Source organism: Mustela nigripes, chromosome 5, assembly GCF_022355385.1.
Source record: "Mustela nigripes isolate SB6536 chromosome 5, MUSNIG.SB6536, whole genome shotgun sequence".
NCBI classification, from domain to species: domain Eukaryota; kingdom Metazoa; phylum Chordata; class Mammalia; order Carnivora; family Mustelidae; genus Mustela; species Mustela nigripes.
Genome location: NC_081561.1, coordinates 21,563,230 through 21,579,974, shown reverse-complemented (window position 1 = coordinate 21,579,974; position 16,745 = coordinate 21,563,230).

Genomic DNA, 16,745 nt, shown 5'->3' with positions numbered 1-16,745 from the left:
TGCAATTTTCCAAATAGCTAAAACTCTTAGTGACTTCTCAAGGAAACTAAAGGACAGTTATGTCTTCATTACATAGGAGGGGCATTCCTGGAAAATTCAGTGTATACTTAAATCATGCAAAAGTACTATGTGTTTATATGTGAAACATAACTGGATTCTACCCAGAACTTTCACATACATGGAAGCTTATGGTTTTAAGTGGCCATTCCAAAGTTTTATAAGATGGAGACAATTATCCTTTCACATGTAAATATCTTGCACATTTTAAGATATGCCTAGTAGACCTGGACCCCTCCTACCATTAAGTAACACTAACAAGTAGTCGTCACCTTGGAAAAAGTGAAACAAAATGGAACAAAATTTCCATGGAAGACTATGGCTCTCTCATTGAGAACTACTGTTATAGTAGTAGAACCTACTACTATAGATCAAATTGTCCTTACTCTTAACTCATTAGCTTCCTGACAGTCTTTTTGGCTTCACTCTTATCCCCTCTAATGTATTCTCTTCCCTTAGCCAGGGCTGTTTCTCAAACCTGGATTATTTTACTTGTATTAGTCTGGATTCTCCAGAGAAACAGAACCAATAGGATATGGAGCTATATATGAATTTATTACAAGAATTGGTTCATATAGTTATGGAAGTTGAGAAGTCCCGGGATCTGCAATCAGTAAGCCAGAGCCCCAGGTGAGCTGATGGTGTGATTTCCAGTTTGAGTCTAAAGCCTGAGATCCAGAAAAATCTGATGATGGAAGTTCAGGTCCAAAAGTCAGTAGGTTCAAGACCTTAGAAGAGCCAATTTTTCAGTTAAAGTCTGAAATCGGGGAAAAAAAAAAATCAATGCCTTAGTTCAAAGCAGGCAGGCAGGAGGAATTTCCTCTTACTCTGGGGAATGTCAGTCTTTTGAAATACTCAGGTCTTCAACTGACTGGATGAGATCAGGTGTGGGTAGACCAGAAGACCTAACTCTAAGACCTACTCCAATATGGGAGAGGACAATCTCAGTTTTATTCATTTTACCATTTCAAATGTTAATATCATCCAAAAAACTCTTGGTGACTTCCAAAAACAGACACATCATCCCAAAACAGGCACACCCAAAAATATTTTTGACCAGATATCTGAGCACCTTGTGACCCAGTCAATTTAACACATGAAAGTAACCAGCATTGTTGCCATTTTGTTTTCTTAAGGCATAAAAGCTTTGCATGACTTCGAAGGCCTTACGTTATCTAACTCTTGTTTGCTCTCAAGCCCTGGTTCCTCATTTGCATACTTATGGTTCAGCCACACTGACCTTTTTATTCTACAGATGCAGTATGATCCCCTTCACTCGACAGGGCCTGTGTGTATCTGATCTCGCTGTGCACTCTTCCTAACACACCAACTTTCAAAATTAACTCCAAATTATAGCTTCTCTGCTTAGAAGCTATCGGCTTTTGTTTAGAAGATACAATGACCTTTCAAAAAAATGTATCTTAAACTTCTCTATATGGCCAAAGGTGACCTTACACATACTTAACAAGCAAGACATGGGAGTCAGTCAATCAAAATCTGTGCCAGCTACCAGAGAAGCATCCAAGGGACACTAATCTATTAGGGGTCAACCCCTTAGTTGTTGGATCGTGTTGTGCCCTAGGTTGGGATGATCCGGGACATTCCTGAGGACAGAGTAGAACAGTCAAGGAAAGGGGGCACTAACAGACTTGGAGAATCAAATATTTACCAACTTTCCAGTAGGTTACTATTTTGAAACCAGTACGGCTATTGAAAGTAAAACAAATTAAATAATAATGAATGTTATAATTATTTTTATAAATTTTATAATTATTTTTATAATAATAATCATCATCATGACATGCATCAGTTGCATGCCAGTATTTAGACTGAGGTGGAGTTTACCTACAGATGTTGGTAGCATTCTCAATCTGCTCCACTCCAGGAAGAAATCTTTGCAGAGCATGTAGCTGGGGGATCTCTCCTTTATTACCCTTCACACAATTCTAATCTCTCTTATTTGCAAAATGATTTGATTGAGCTTTCTATCATGAGATTATAAAGTCAGTGAAGGAAGGAACTATATTTTTGCACACTACATCATACTAAATACCCAAAATAAAGTGTGTGGCACCTATAGAAGTCAACAAATATTTACTGACAGGATGAACATAGACGTCTTTCTTCAAGTGAGTACTTGACCCATCTTTATTTTTTTTCCTCTCTGACTTATCCCCAAGCATGATCTGATATTCATTTATTCTTTTATTCATTCGTTCATTTAAATCAGCACACATCAATAAACTTCCAAATATTAGCCAGCTGAAAATTTTAAGGAACAAAACTTGAAATTACCTAGTAAGTCTTGGAATTCCCCTCTCCAGTTCTAATGTGCTAAAAAGGACAATGGCATGGAGACTTATTTTCATGATAGAATTGCTTCTTTTTCTTACCCTCTAAGCTTTGGGTAAACGTAGCCCCAGATCTCAACTTTTGTGCTCCCTCCCACACCAAGTGCTGTGCCTCTGTTACCCTGAATGTATGGCCAACCTGTGTGCTCCCGCCCAGCAGCTGCATATTGGAGGAAATGCCATTGTGTGCTTCCACAGTCTATGGGACTAAGATTTAAATAACAGCCAGGGTAAAAGACAATTAATGACCCTAATTATCAGCTCAAAAAAAAAAAAAGTCGTACAAAGAAGCTGTTTCTAAAGAGAAGACAGAGAAATGGTTATGTCTGCTACCAAAATGAATTAGGACTCCACAATCCAAGACAAATGCTCAGGATTAAGAGTCATAGCTGGTCTTCAAGTGTCACTTATATACTTTCAGACCTCAAAATTTCCAAAACAAAAGAGATCTGCACTTTTTCTTGTACTTATTATCTGTCTGTTCAATGCTCCATGAGGTTGATGCCTCTGGGAAATTAAATATAATTGGTTTATGGAAATTGAACAAAAGCCTAAATTCAAAGCACATTTTTTAAAAATCAAATTCGTTAATTTGGTTCACTTACTCATTGACCCCATCCTGCCAACTCTAGCAACCTTTGTGTGCTATTCTGTGATTAAGCCTAAAAATATGTTTAGATAAGCTCACAGGTAACTGTGGTGAGAAAATATTTTTATTTATTAGCCAACATGACTTTCCCACTCTTTCTGCACCTTTATCCTTCACCCTTACCGCAATCCCAACCAAACTAAAAAAGGCATTCTGCTAGCGTTGCCTTAAGGGAAGTATCTGCTGAAGGCGACAATGAGTGAGAAATAAAAACCTTGGCTTTGGAGTTTTAAAATAAAAAGATGAGACACAGGAAGGAAATAGATTTGAAAGGAAGCAAGAATTAAAAAAAAACAAAACAAAACAACAACAACAACAACAAAAACAGAGCAGTGTTTTTAACCCTAGCGTCTAGACAGAATTTATCCCATGGGGAGAACAGAAGAACAAGCAGGAGGAAAAAAGAGTAATAGAGAAAAGTTTGGGAGAAGGTCTGGGCTCTTTATCCTTGATCTTTAAGGGCACACTGGGGAGAGGGGGAATATTAGAAACCTTGGATTAATCTGGAAATCTAGGAGCACAGGAGAACTGTATCGTTCAGCCACAGGGAGTATTCTGGAGCAGGTGAGAACAAACTTGGCTCAAGAGATGTCAGCCTGCAGTCATAGTGACCAAAAACCAGATGCTGCCACCCCAAGCGTAGCATCGTGAAAGTCCCTAGAGTTTCGATGGCGTGGAGAGAAGATCAGGGCAGGAAAACTAATTTGGCTGTGGCTTCTTTTTTGCAACCAAGAAGAAGGAGCACAAAATGGGAATTAGAGTGTTATAGGAAAAATTAAAAGACATTATTTCTTATACCTTTGGGGAGCTTGATGGAAAGGTCTTAGGTAGTGAGACATCAAATGACTCGTGTCTCTTATAAGCCTGGGTCTTGTCCTAGTCAACTTGGACTGCTGTAACAAAGTTAGAAACCTCAGTACTTCATTTCTCACGGTTCTAGGGACTGGAAGTCCAAGACGAGGGTGCAGAGACCTCTCTTCTGAGGTATGGGCGCCATCTTTTCCTTGGGTCCTCACAACAGTGGAAAGAGAGCTCACAGGCTCTCGGGCCTTTCCTTCTAAGGCCACTAATCCCTTTTTTTGACTGCTCCATACTTCTGGTATCATCACCTTCCACAGGCCCTACTTCCAAATATCATCATACTCAGATTAGGAGCCAGGCACAAACATTCAGTCTGTTTGAATATCTGGACAAGGACATCAAGATTTATTAACATTTAGATTTTCCTATAGTGTGCCATGATAACAAGTTATAGAACATCTAAAAAAATAAATTTAAACCAAAGAGAAAGTTGAAGGGGCATACCGTAGTGCAATGTGATATTGATGCTCTATTTGCCTTTAGACAGTTCCATATTATATCTGTAGACAAGGCACCCACGGTGTCCTGCCTTCTCCAGAATCATTACTCTGGAAAATATATAGGACTCCAGACCCAAGAGTGGAGGGGACAGAAGACAAATGAGTAGGCAGCGTCCTCTGTTGGTCCAGAGCAAATTACATGTCAGGTAATGAGAGGGATGTTGCATAAAAAAGGAACCATTTTTGAATATAAAAACTAAATCATAAATTATTAAAGAGGCAAATCCATTACCGAAACAAAAAGTTGTGTGATGATGCCAGGCATGTCTTTGCTTCCATCTTATCGATCAGTCTGGACCTCCCTCACAGAGAAGCAGGTGGACTGAGGACCTTACCCCCCCGACACCTCCTGCTCTCTGTGTTCTCGGCCGGCAAGAGCCACAGACTCATGCTCTAACCTTGTGGGTTTCCCAATTCCTCTAATTCCCTCACTTTATGCTCCAGCTTGCAATCAATATCACATAGATGTTGGGTTTTAGAATGAATATTCTGGAAGTAATTTGCAGGAGGTGAGACCTCTAGCTCACTGCCCCCTGGGTCTGGCTCCCTTTGGCTCCTACCGCTCTGCTTCTTGAATGAGGACACAGTTCACCCCCGTGGAAGCCACAGGTCAGTGTGCAGAGGTGACACGAGGCACGTGAAGAGGAAGATACTACTTATTGAAAATCTCTTCTCCTGCTTACATGACTAGGTAACAGTTTGCAATAGGTTGCTGGAGGATTCCAACCTAAGTGGCTAGTTCTATCTCATCCCACATGTGCCCCCCTATGGATGGAGGGCATTTTTCCTTCCTGAGCAAGGCTGAAACAGTGACTCTTAGAAATAGTTGGATGCTCTTAAATGCCCCTACCTAATAATCTATCCCGTCAGCATTTGTCTTAGTGTGTTTCCTAGAGCCTGAAGAACTTCCCAAAGGTGGACAAGAAGCCCTCTTCCCAGCTTCCTGAATCAGTAGAGACGGGCTGAGATTGAGAATTGGCAGCAGGACCCTAAGAATCTTTGCTTTTTTTTTTTTTTTAATAGCCCGTTTCTTCCCACTAAAAGCTGAGAAACCCTGCCCCATAAACGTGACCCCCCCAGCGTCAGCCTGGGCCATATCAAAGTGACCCAGGGTTTCTTGGGTGTGAAAAACCTCTGGGTTTCATCAGGGTGAATTGATCCGCTGGGATCTCGGGTGAGCTGAGATCCCCGTTGGTGGACAGCCAGAGGCACACACTGTAGCCCCCAGAACCCGGTGAATAAGGCTCAGCCGTGTGTGCACCTCCGAGAGTTCGGCCCCATCCAATTTATGGCCAACTCTGTTTATAATCTCGTGGCATATGCCTCTGTCGTGTTTGTTTGTAAAGGGCCAGGGCTGGGTGTGTGATGCATCACAAATGATATACTGTAGAGTTTCCCAGGATAAATGAAATATGTCCATTTTGTCCCATCTGGATCTTGTTATTTTTTTTTTCCGTGATTAGCATTTTGGCAGTTTTCACTCTTCCATTCTGCTGTTCTATGCACCCAGGGGAGGCGCGGAGTTGAGCTCTTTCCAAATCCGGGTAGTGCTGTGTGGAGAAAACCCACTGCTGAGAGAGAACTTTCTTTACGGTGCATTCTCTGTGTTGGGGAGAGGGTGCGGGGAGGTGGCGACCACATCCCGCGGCCACTGACATCAAGACACGCGGGAGTCGCCCAGGGTGGAAATGTTCCCACCAGATCATGGTCAGGAGGCAGATTTTCTGTGCCCCAGAAGCAGCTGTGCTTGTGAAATTCTCCACATCCAGTTTCGCTGAGCTGCGGAACGAGGCCCTGTTCTCAGGAATTTACTGTGCTTTGCTTGACATCAAAATGGGGTCACGATGTTCATTTGACACCTTGTTAATTTATGCTGCAACAGAAACCAAACCAAACCAAATTTGCTCGTAGGCAGTAACATGATTTATTCTTTGTAAATAATGCTGAAACAGACCCAAAGTCTGGTTTTCATTTGGGGTGAGGTACTGGAGGAGAACAGGGAGACAGAACAGCCCGCTGGGGGCAAAGGTCTCTTTTTCACTTGTGGAAGAGATGGAACCCGCTCAGAAGTCACAGCCTCCCTGTGCTTTGAAATTGGCTGTGGCTCTTTCTAGTTTTCTATTTAAACAATGGTGGCCTGTAATTGATATTTTCAGGTAGGACTTTGTGTCTCAGATTGAAAAGCCCTTGCTGTTTCTTTCACAAAGTATATTTCTATTCAGATTTTCATCCATGCGCATAGACTAAATTTTCATTTGCATTGTCTAAATTTTCATTTTAAGTGTATAAAATCAGGCAATTAGAAACTAATGTGGTAATACCCAAAGCAAGAGAAAAAAGATAAAGAAACAGCCTTTTGGAGTTCTGATGAAGAATTAATGCATGTGACCCTCTTTTTGAGAAGGCTTGTCAGGATTCAGTTATTGGGACACCTTTGTTATTTTCATGCTATTGCGGCAGTGTACCATATATAACTTAAGCACTTCATAAATTTTTGATACATCATTAGAGATGATGCTGTCACTTCGAATGATGAGATCAAGTATTTAATTCAAAACAAAACCCCAGATGTTCCAGTTAAAATATTGTACTGATTTCTATATATATTTTTAAAGATTTTATTTATTTATTTGAGAAAAAGATTGAGAGCATGAACAGAGAGGAAGAGGGAGAGGCAGGCTCCCCCCGCTGAGCAGGGAACCCTACTTGGGGCTCGATTCCAGAATCCCGGGATCATGACCTGAGCCGAAGGCAGCCGCTTAACCGAATGAGCCACCCAGGTGCCCCTCTGATTATTGTATTTCTATGGTTTCTATAATTACCAAATCTTCTTTTGGTGCAAATCACTCTGCTGATACCATCTATCTCTATCAACCTATGTCTATCTATGTATGTTATGTCTGTATGATGTAATCTATAGCCAATTGATGTATTAGTTCAAAGTATGAGTTCTCTCCATTTTCTGAGTCTGCAGAAATATGACTGATTGATTCTATTTCTAAAATCAGACACAGCTCCAGCTCCTGAAACACTTCTCGTCCACAGGCAGGAATGGTAGGAAAACACACAGCTCCCTCTCCTAGTTCCCCTTGCTCCCAGTCCTTCGGTGGTTAATGATTGTTGCACCTTAAGTCGGTGGAGAATTTAGCAGTCCCCTGGAAAGCATGCACAGACGACAGTCTTACTTGCCATCCATCAACGAGCCTGAGACGGAGCCCAGGGATGTGTATATTAAGTGACTTTCTAGGTGCTTCTGACCTAGATGGTCTTCAAATTACACTTATGAGAAACGGTACTTTAAAATCTGTGTGATCCTATAATCCAGACCAAATCACAGGCTTTCACCACAATACTCCTGGAATTAGGTTTCTCTGGAAAAGAGAGCCAGGAAGCTGTGGTAGTTTTGTTTGTTTGTTTTTGTTTGTTTTTTCTTTTTATCTTCTCTCTCAGCAGTGAGTATGATCAGGTTACAGCATCATGTTAGCTGGATTTCTGGGTTTCTGACACTAGGGGGCAGACTTTCTGAGTAATGACTTGGCAACGCCTAGATCCTTACCGCCCTCCCCATCCACCTGTCTCATGATGCCTTGTTGGTGACCCTTACTTGAATCACATTTGAACGTACTCAGACTGTTTGGACACTGTGTCTACGGGTGTGTTTATCCCTAGGCAGTCAGACTGTGTGGACTGGTCATTCCCACCAGGGCTCTCTGTGTCTAACAGGTGACATGAGCCAAGTTCCAGGGGCTACCTCTTCTATACCTGCTGTGCATATGTGATCACCAAGCTTTACAAACCTACCTCAAGGCAGTGAAACCAGCTTTACCTAGCTCTTCTGCTCTTTGGGAAAAAGCTATAAAAATGAAAAGAAACCACAGACTGGTGGGAAATACTGACAGAACACATATGTAATAAATATATGGTAACGGACTGGTTTCCAGAACAAAGAACTCTTAATAATTAAGTAATTGATATATCAATAATAAAAAAAATATATTTAAATGGGCAAAAGACTTGAACACACGCTGCTTCAGAATGCCATATAGATGGTAAATAAACATCAAAATGTGCTCAACTTCATTAGTTATTAGAAAAATGCAAATTAAAACTTCAATGATTTATCACTATAAGGATGGTAAAAAAGAAATAACAATATCATGCTTTGTTAACAATATGGAGCACCAGTAACTTCCTAAATGTTCATGGTGATGAAAATTGGTGAAACCAATCTAAAAACAGTTTAGCAATTTCTTACCAAGTGAGTATGTGCTTACCATACAACCCAGAAATCCCACTTACCCAAAAGAAGTGAAAATATATATCCATACAAACACCTGTATTCCTATGTTCAGAGCAATTTAATTTATAATCATCAAACACTGAAAATAACTCAAATATCCATCAACCATGGAATGGGTCAACAAATAGTGTGCAGTGAAAACGGTGAGATACTATTCAGCAAGAAAGCCAATGTTTCGTGCAGCAGAGGGATGGATTTCAGTTGCGTAAGGCTTTGTGATAGAAACCAGACCCCAAAATCTAAAGACTGTATAAATCCATTTGTGTACTATTCTGGGAATAGCACAGCTAATGGGACAGAAAGTAGACCTTGTGCTACGTTCTTAGGGGTGGGGGGAGGGCAAAGGTGCGCGAAGGGACTTTCCGACATGATATGCACAATCTGTTTTTATTATCATGGTGGTGACATGACTGTGTGCGTTTGCCAAAATTCATAGAAACGAACACCTTTAAAAAGGTGAATTTTTTGTACGTAATTTATACCTCAAAAAACTTCAAAAAATTTAATTCTGCCAAATAGGGCAAAAATGAGAATTTTCATGGAACCCTCACTGTGACCTTGCAGTGTAGTCTGGATCCCCCTTTCCTGGCACGCCCTTTGAAGAGAGAAGCATAATTTTTTGCAGTTTTAAATTTCTTCCAACTGAAATCCCGTGATTATCAAAATCAGACTTGTCCTGACCTCACAGTAATAGACCATGAATGAGCTGAAAATATCTCTTCTTAATAGTTTTCAAGGATCCGAAGGAGGCAAAGGGAATAAAGACTATGATAATCATAACGTTTTAAAAAGTTTCATTCCAGGGGTGCCTGGGTGGCTCAGTGGGTTAAAGCCTCTATCTTCGGCTCAGGTCATGATCCCAGGGTCCTGGGATCGAGCCCCGCATCGGGCTCTCTGATCAGAAAGGAGTCTGCTTCCCTTCCTCTCTCTCTGCCTGCCTCTCTGCCTACTTGTGATCTCTGTTAAATAAATAAATAAAATCTTTAAAAAAAAAAGTTTCATTGCATTTCACCTGGAATTCCTGGTTTCTGCTGGAATGACCTGGGTGTCTGCCTCACGGTCCCGGATGGACAAGCTCTGTGACAAACAAGAAGTGGATTGTAACAACATGGCACCAACCAGAGCCCCATCCCCTGGCTTATGCTCATGCGTAAGTCACAGTTAATGTTCACCTTGCTAAAATCCTTTAAGAATCAACCCACTGCTTGCCTGCTGACCATGCTCTGGCCACCTGTGAGGTCACCAGAAGATTATTCCTAATACAAATAATCCAGCTTGTGCCGTGGAGCCCATCACGGAGATTTACTTATCCTGGCTCTTGGAGAGATGGCGGGGGGGGGGGGGGGGGAGGCAAAATATCACACAGATGGGCTCTTTGAAAATCCTCCACACCCTGGCTTTTTTCAATCTTTCGAACAGATTTCAATCTTCAGAACTTGGTTGGAGAACCCCTGAAGCGAGGATAATGGAGCCCAACTGCATGGGTATAGCTTTCCATGCCTTCCCGTGTGAACCACAGCATCTCACGAGAAGAACAAATTGCCCTCGATGCTGTGGCTGACGCCTTCAATGCTGCAAGATAGAATGAATTTGTTTACTTAAGTAATGCCTCTCATGAATGCACTGATTTCCAAAACAATGGATGTGGGAGTCTTATCACCACTGGAGTCTCTCAGTGATGAGAAAGAGGTGCTTGGAGCTTTGCAGAGACTTCGTTGAAAATTAAATATGCACAATTGTTAATTAAAAATGGATTTAAGGAAGGAGGAGGTTATGGATTTATCTGCATGAATGCAACCATCTGGGTGAGTACAGTTGCATTTTCCAGCAGAGGGAGGAGAAAAACCCTCGCCATTTCTGGTAATCCAATGGGAGGCAGGATGAGAGTCAGAGGATAGGAAAGGTTTGATATGTTTTGAAGGCTGTAGTCATCACTCATTCATCCAACAATCATTGATAGAGTCCTAACCACGTGCAGGGCACTGACTTACGCCCTGTGGAAATAATAAGAACATTCCCTGCTTTCAGATGTCTCCATAAAGAGTGGCATGACCTCATTGAAGATTCAGCTCTGGGTACTTAAAACTATGAAAGTGCCCTGCCAGCCTCATCAAAAGATCCAATAATTGAATAGTTTCCCTTAAATCATCAATAGTTAAAATATCAGTGAACTGGAGAGGGAATGGGAGCAACATCCCTTTAATAAAATGGAAAGTTATGTAGAAAATATGTCTTTGGGTTAAAATAAAACCAAACTTCTGATATTTAGGCCAGAACCACTTTTAAAGCAAGTTCTAACCCATTAATAATGCCTTTCAGTTAGAACATACATAAACAAGTCAGGAGCATTTATTTAATGAGGTAAACCTTGCCAACTGTTGGTTGACTTGCCATTAAATTTATTGTCTTCTATAAGGTGCTGTTATTGTGCGTCTTTTTAAATCTAATAAATAAAATGATTGAAAATAAAGCTCATGGGGGGAGTAGAGATGTATATTCATGTCACTGAGTGGGAAACAAATACCTGATTTGAACATGTTGTTCTGTATTAGTTGTGACTGATCCATAGTTATCACCAAAAATGCCCAGTTTTTAGCTCATAAATTATTTATGTTGTTTCTGCTTCCAAAACAAATGCCCATCAAAAAAAAAAAAAAAATGTAGGGAGGCATCATTTGTTTGTGATGAAAATAAAATATAGTCAATGTTGTACTTATGTGGAATCAGATGCGTGTCCTGTTTTGGGATTTGTTAGTTACAGGAGAAGGACAATAGGCATATAGTGGAGAGTAAGAATCGAGCTGGGTTTTATTTTAATCAGTTCAAACGCTGGTTTATTATTGTGTTCATTTGTGACTGGGTGTGATGGGGAAACGCTCTGAGAACCCTGACTTGGCACACATTCGGCGCCCACGAAATATCTCCTGAGGTCAAACTATGTATTCAGAGAACATGAGATTCACTATAAACCAAAAATATCAACCAAGACCAACTGATTTCATAGAGTCAGAAAAGAATTTAGTATTCATGCAGAGCAACATGTGGGAATGCTACTTATGGCGATAAAGAGTTACGTCTTTAATTACGATACATAAGGAGGAAATATGTAATTAGAGTCACAAAACAACATTATTTCCACATCTATGAATGATATGTAGCAAAATCTCTCTATTTCTTTGATTCCAAAAAATTACTGCCTTCATCCACACCAAACCTTTTTGTACGCTCTCTGGAGGTAGCGAAATGTTACCCAGAAGGGATATTATTTTCTTCAACAAAAACCCAAGCAGTTTTGAGCTCAGGGATTATGTTAGGAATTTCTAATTTACCATAAGGAAGAAGAGTTGGGAATTAACTGTTTTTTTTTTTAAACTATATACCTATACAGTGCATTAACTATATAATTATATTTAACTATATAAATATAAATAAATATTTGTACACCCCTTCATGAAGAAAGTAGGGGATACCACCCTCAAGTGGTAAGCCAGTTTCTTGGTTATCCATGATAATATTTGATGTCAGATTACAACTCAGAATTCAGTAAACGATCGTATCCTCTCCTTGAGTGATCTTAATTTACACCCAAGCAGAAAATGCTTTTGTAATTAATCTAATAGCCAATCAGATAATTTTAGGACAGTAAATCTTAGGACAAGAAATGGCCAAAGGGCCAGGAATATAAAGGCATGAGCTTCAGAGCTAAGACTTTAATGTTAACCTTAAAAAAAAATAAAAAATTAAAAAAAAAGGAAACAAAAAATCCTAAACCTTAAAATGCTTAAGGAAATATTTAGTAGTTTCCTACTAAATTGTTGTCCTAGCATTTTCAGAAGAAAGGTAAGTGCTATATAAGATTTGGCGGGACATCTTCAACCCACGAAGATATAAGATGTCTGGTCAAGGCTTACTTGTTTGAGTATGTGACGTTAGAAAGCAGTTACTTCCAATTTTTAAAGGAAGAATTTGAAAGAATATATCAAGTGTATTTTTTACTAAAATTTTCTCCCAGAGAGTTCTTACTTCGACTGGGATAATGACACTTATAGATATAAAAGCTGAAGAATGCCGGGTGGTTTTTAATTTTTGTTTTCCAAATGAAACATACTTTTATTTAGATAGTCTTGTGTTCCAGTAAATGTGTGCAAAACCTCTTTAATAAGCCACAGCTAAGACATTAAACGGAAGGTTTGTGAGATGACAGAATGGGAACTCTTTTTACACAGATACAACATCATTTAGACCTTGAACGAAGAGAAAAGTAAATTGCCATCAACGTCCCGTCTCAGAATGAAATTGCTTTTCATAAAGCACTTAAAAAAGTTTATACTCGGCAAAAACATTTCAGATTAAAGCTACAAGTAAATTCTATGAATACATTGACAAAACAGCTACTCTTGTGAATGTTTCCAGGAATGCAACCTATTTTATTTTCCTGACAATATTTATATCAAGCTTAAAGGAATAGTACCTAGTCTAAACTAAGGTAGCTCACTCCTACTGTCTACTTCAACATAGAGAGATTGGGGAGCAAAAATTTCTTCAAATCTTATGAGATATTTAAGTTCCTCAACCAAATATCTATTTTCAAATTTGTGTATGTATTTTTGATTGTAATAGAATTCTGAAAATCAAATAGACCAAAGGGGGGGGTGGATTCTGGTTTCTGTAGGATTTTCCATTTTTAATCTTTTTTTTTTCTTTTTCCTTTCTACTAAAACCATAGAAATCCTAGTTTTGAGTTTATAAAAAGTAGAATAAGAGAGAGAGAAATTAGATACACACACTAATTTTTTTTTTCTTCTTTACCTCATTAATTTGGTATTGTCATTTTTTTTTAAAGATTTTATTTATTTATTTGACAGACGGAGATTTCAGGTAAGCAGAGAGGCAGGCAGAGAGAGAGGAGGAAGCAGGCTCCCTGCTGAGCAGAGAGCCCGATGTGGGGCTTGATCCCAGGACCCTGAGATCATGACCTGAGCTGAAGGCAGAGGCTTAACCCACTGAGCCAACCAGTCGCCCTGGTTTTGTCATTTTTTTTACAAGGAAGTAGTACAATGTATAAAACTTGTACTTGAAAACAGATTGGAGCTCATTTCCCAGCTACTCACTTTGTACAGCCATGTGATCATAGAGAAGGGCCAGGAGGGAAATTAGCACTAGTTTTCCCACTTATGGAATATAGATAATGATATTTTGATTGTCCTTCTATTATGATGTGACTCTGTTGGTATGTTTAAAATAACAAATGTAAAAAGCTAAAATAAAATAACCAGTGTATACTAGGTGCTCAGCAAAAAGAATCAATGTATGTATGACAAGTTACTGTATACTATTCAAATAAGAATCAATCTATATTTCTGCACAGATGATAAGATTCAGAATAGAATAAATCCATTAGAATAAATAAATATGTACTGCATATAAAGTGCAAGTAAAGTAATGGTTATCTGGTGAATGATCACTGCTTGTAGAATCTAATTTTTTTTTTTAAGATTTTATTTATTTTTTTGTTAGAGAGAGAGAGCGAGAGCACAGGCAGACAGAGTGGCAGAGGGAGAAGCAGGCTCTCTACGGAACAAGGAGCCCGATGTGGGACTCGATCCCAGGACGCTAGGATCATGACCTGAGCCGAAGGCAACCGCTTAACAAAATGAGCCACCCAGGCATCCCTAGAATCTAATTTTTACAGTGAGAAATGTATAATAAAAAAACCCTTTTATTCATACGCAAACTTTTTTTTTTTTTCTGTTTCTATAGGCAGTGATCCGAGAGTAAATTTTAAGGGGGTAACCAGACAGATCAAAATCATTAAGTCTATGGGCGCCTGGCTCAGTTGGTTAAGCATCTGACTCTCGATTTCAGCTCAGGTCACAATCTCAAGGTCATGGGATCCAGCCCCAGTCAGGCTCCATGCATGGAGCCTTGGGATTCTTTCTCTCCCTTTGCCCCACCCCCACCCAAATAAATAAATCAATCAATAAATTTTTAAATAAGCCTAATAAACATCTTATTTAAAATTCTTAATTACTTTTTAAATATCTAAATAACAAGGACATATAAATCATATATGCACAGTTTAAAAGATACTAAGCATACATCTAGTCTGGACATGATAACACAGACTTCTTTATCCTCGCTTCTTTACCCAGTGTCCCTATAAAACCTGGAAATGGCACACGGGTCAACGAAACTGAGCCAGTTTCAAACACCAACCAGTAGAAGTTCTCCCAGATCCAACACTGCCCAACCCCTGACTCAGCAAAAGAAGGGAGTTTGGACAGATTTGTTCTCCTTCCAGACTGATCGGACATCCTTCTGGCAATATTAGGAGAGCCTGATAATACCAGGAAGGGGAATCATTCCAGAGCTCCACCAACAGTTAGCAGTCCAGAGAAGAATTCTCATTCCCATTGGGAATGAGACTTACCTTTCCCATCAAAAGGCACCAAGGGGACGTGGCAGACCTGGGAAGGGAAACCCAGCTGCAGAAAGCAACTTGGTTCAAAAAGCTTCTTTGTCCCTGTGGGCCCAAGACTGTACCGAAAGAGGAGTATAGGTCAGCATGAGCAGACTAGGGGGAGGCAGCCAAAGCACGTGGTCTGGTCCTAAACATCTTTTGTCCCCATGGACTGAGATGGCCCCCCTTAGCCAGAGACACTAGGCCACCTGAGGGTCCCACCACTTTTCTCCCCCAGCCAGAGATGCTCAGTGGCCTGGCCTGGGTAACACCTTTGTCCCTCTCAGGTAATGTCAGCAGAGAACTGAAAAGGGAGCCCCAGGAGCACCAGATGAAACCTGCTGATCATTATTATTACTTTCAGAGATTTTACTTTTTAATTCATTTGAGAGAGAGAACGGGCAAAGGAAGAGGCAAAGAGAGAGGAAGAGAGAGAATCTCAGGCAGACTCCCTGCTAACTTCCCAATGCGGGGCTCGATCTCACCACCCTGAGCTCACAATCTGAGCCAGAATCAAGAGTCTGACACTTCACCGACTGAGCCACCCAGGCGCCCAGAGCCTGTTAATTATTTTAGAAGCCATTGCCCAGTCCAGGAAAACAGAAACCACTGTAAATGTTTCAAATTAAGACGGTTTTATTAAATACAGAAACTTGTCACAACAGCATTGCAGGAGCTGGAGAAGCAACAGAGGAGAAAACGTTGCCATCATTAATGAAGCCCTTGGTGCTCCTGACTGCTCTTCCTGGCCCTGAGTGAAGAGGCTGAGGAGCTGCTCACAGCCATTATGGCTGCACTAACCAGAAGCCAAAGCCAGTACCACGAAAGCCACTAGAGCTTTCAGTACCTTCAGGTGCTTGAAGTGCTGGGAGCTCGTTCTGGAAATCGGTCGGAGCCTCATTGCCCCTGTCCACTATGGTGGCCGCTACCAGAGCTGGGATTAGAACGACTTCTCCCTATCCAGGGAGAAGCCTCTGTGTATGGTAGTGCCATTTTGATGCGAATGGGTGTGGATTCCTTGATTATACGCTGCATGCTACACACGGAGATTCCCACCTTGGTATATTTTAACCTTTCACCTATTGTGGAACGTTCTCTGTCACTTCCTCTTTAAACAATGATGTACCCCCTCCCCCAATTTCCTGACTTCTCTCTATCACTCTATCCATCCCTCCGTCTCTCCATTAAGTCGAGATAATTCCCCTACATAATCTTTCCAAGTATCAATTTCTCTTTCAGCTCTATCTTCTCTGCCACTCAATTGGCCTGGTTAAAAAATGACCCTCATTTTACTTTTCATCTCTGATGGGGCTGCTTGATTCTGCTTCAAGTCTGCCTGCCCATTCTTTGTAGATTTTTATTCTCCGCAAAGTATTCAACTGTTCTCTTCTTAAGTAAATGATCATTTAATATCGTGTTTGATAATCTGAGTAAAGGAAGCATTTGCAGATCTCTTTCTGCAATCTGTTCTGCTGGTTTCCCCTCCGGGTGCTCTCTTTCCTTCTGAATGTATTAATTTTGTTCCTTGGTCTCCTTTTACTAAGAACTATACTTGTATGATTTATTT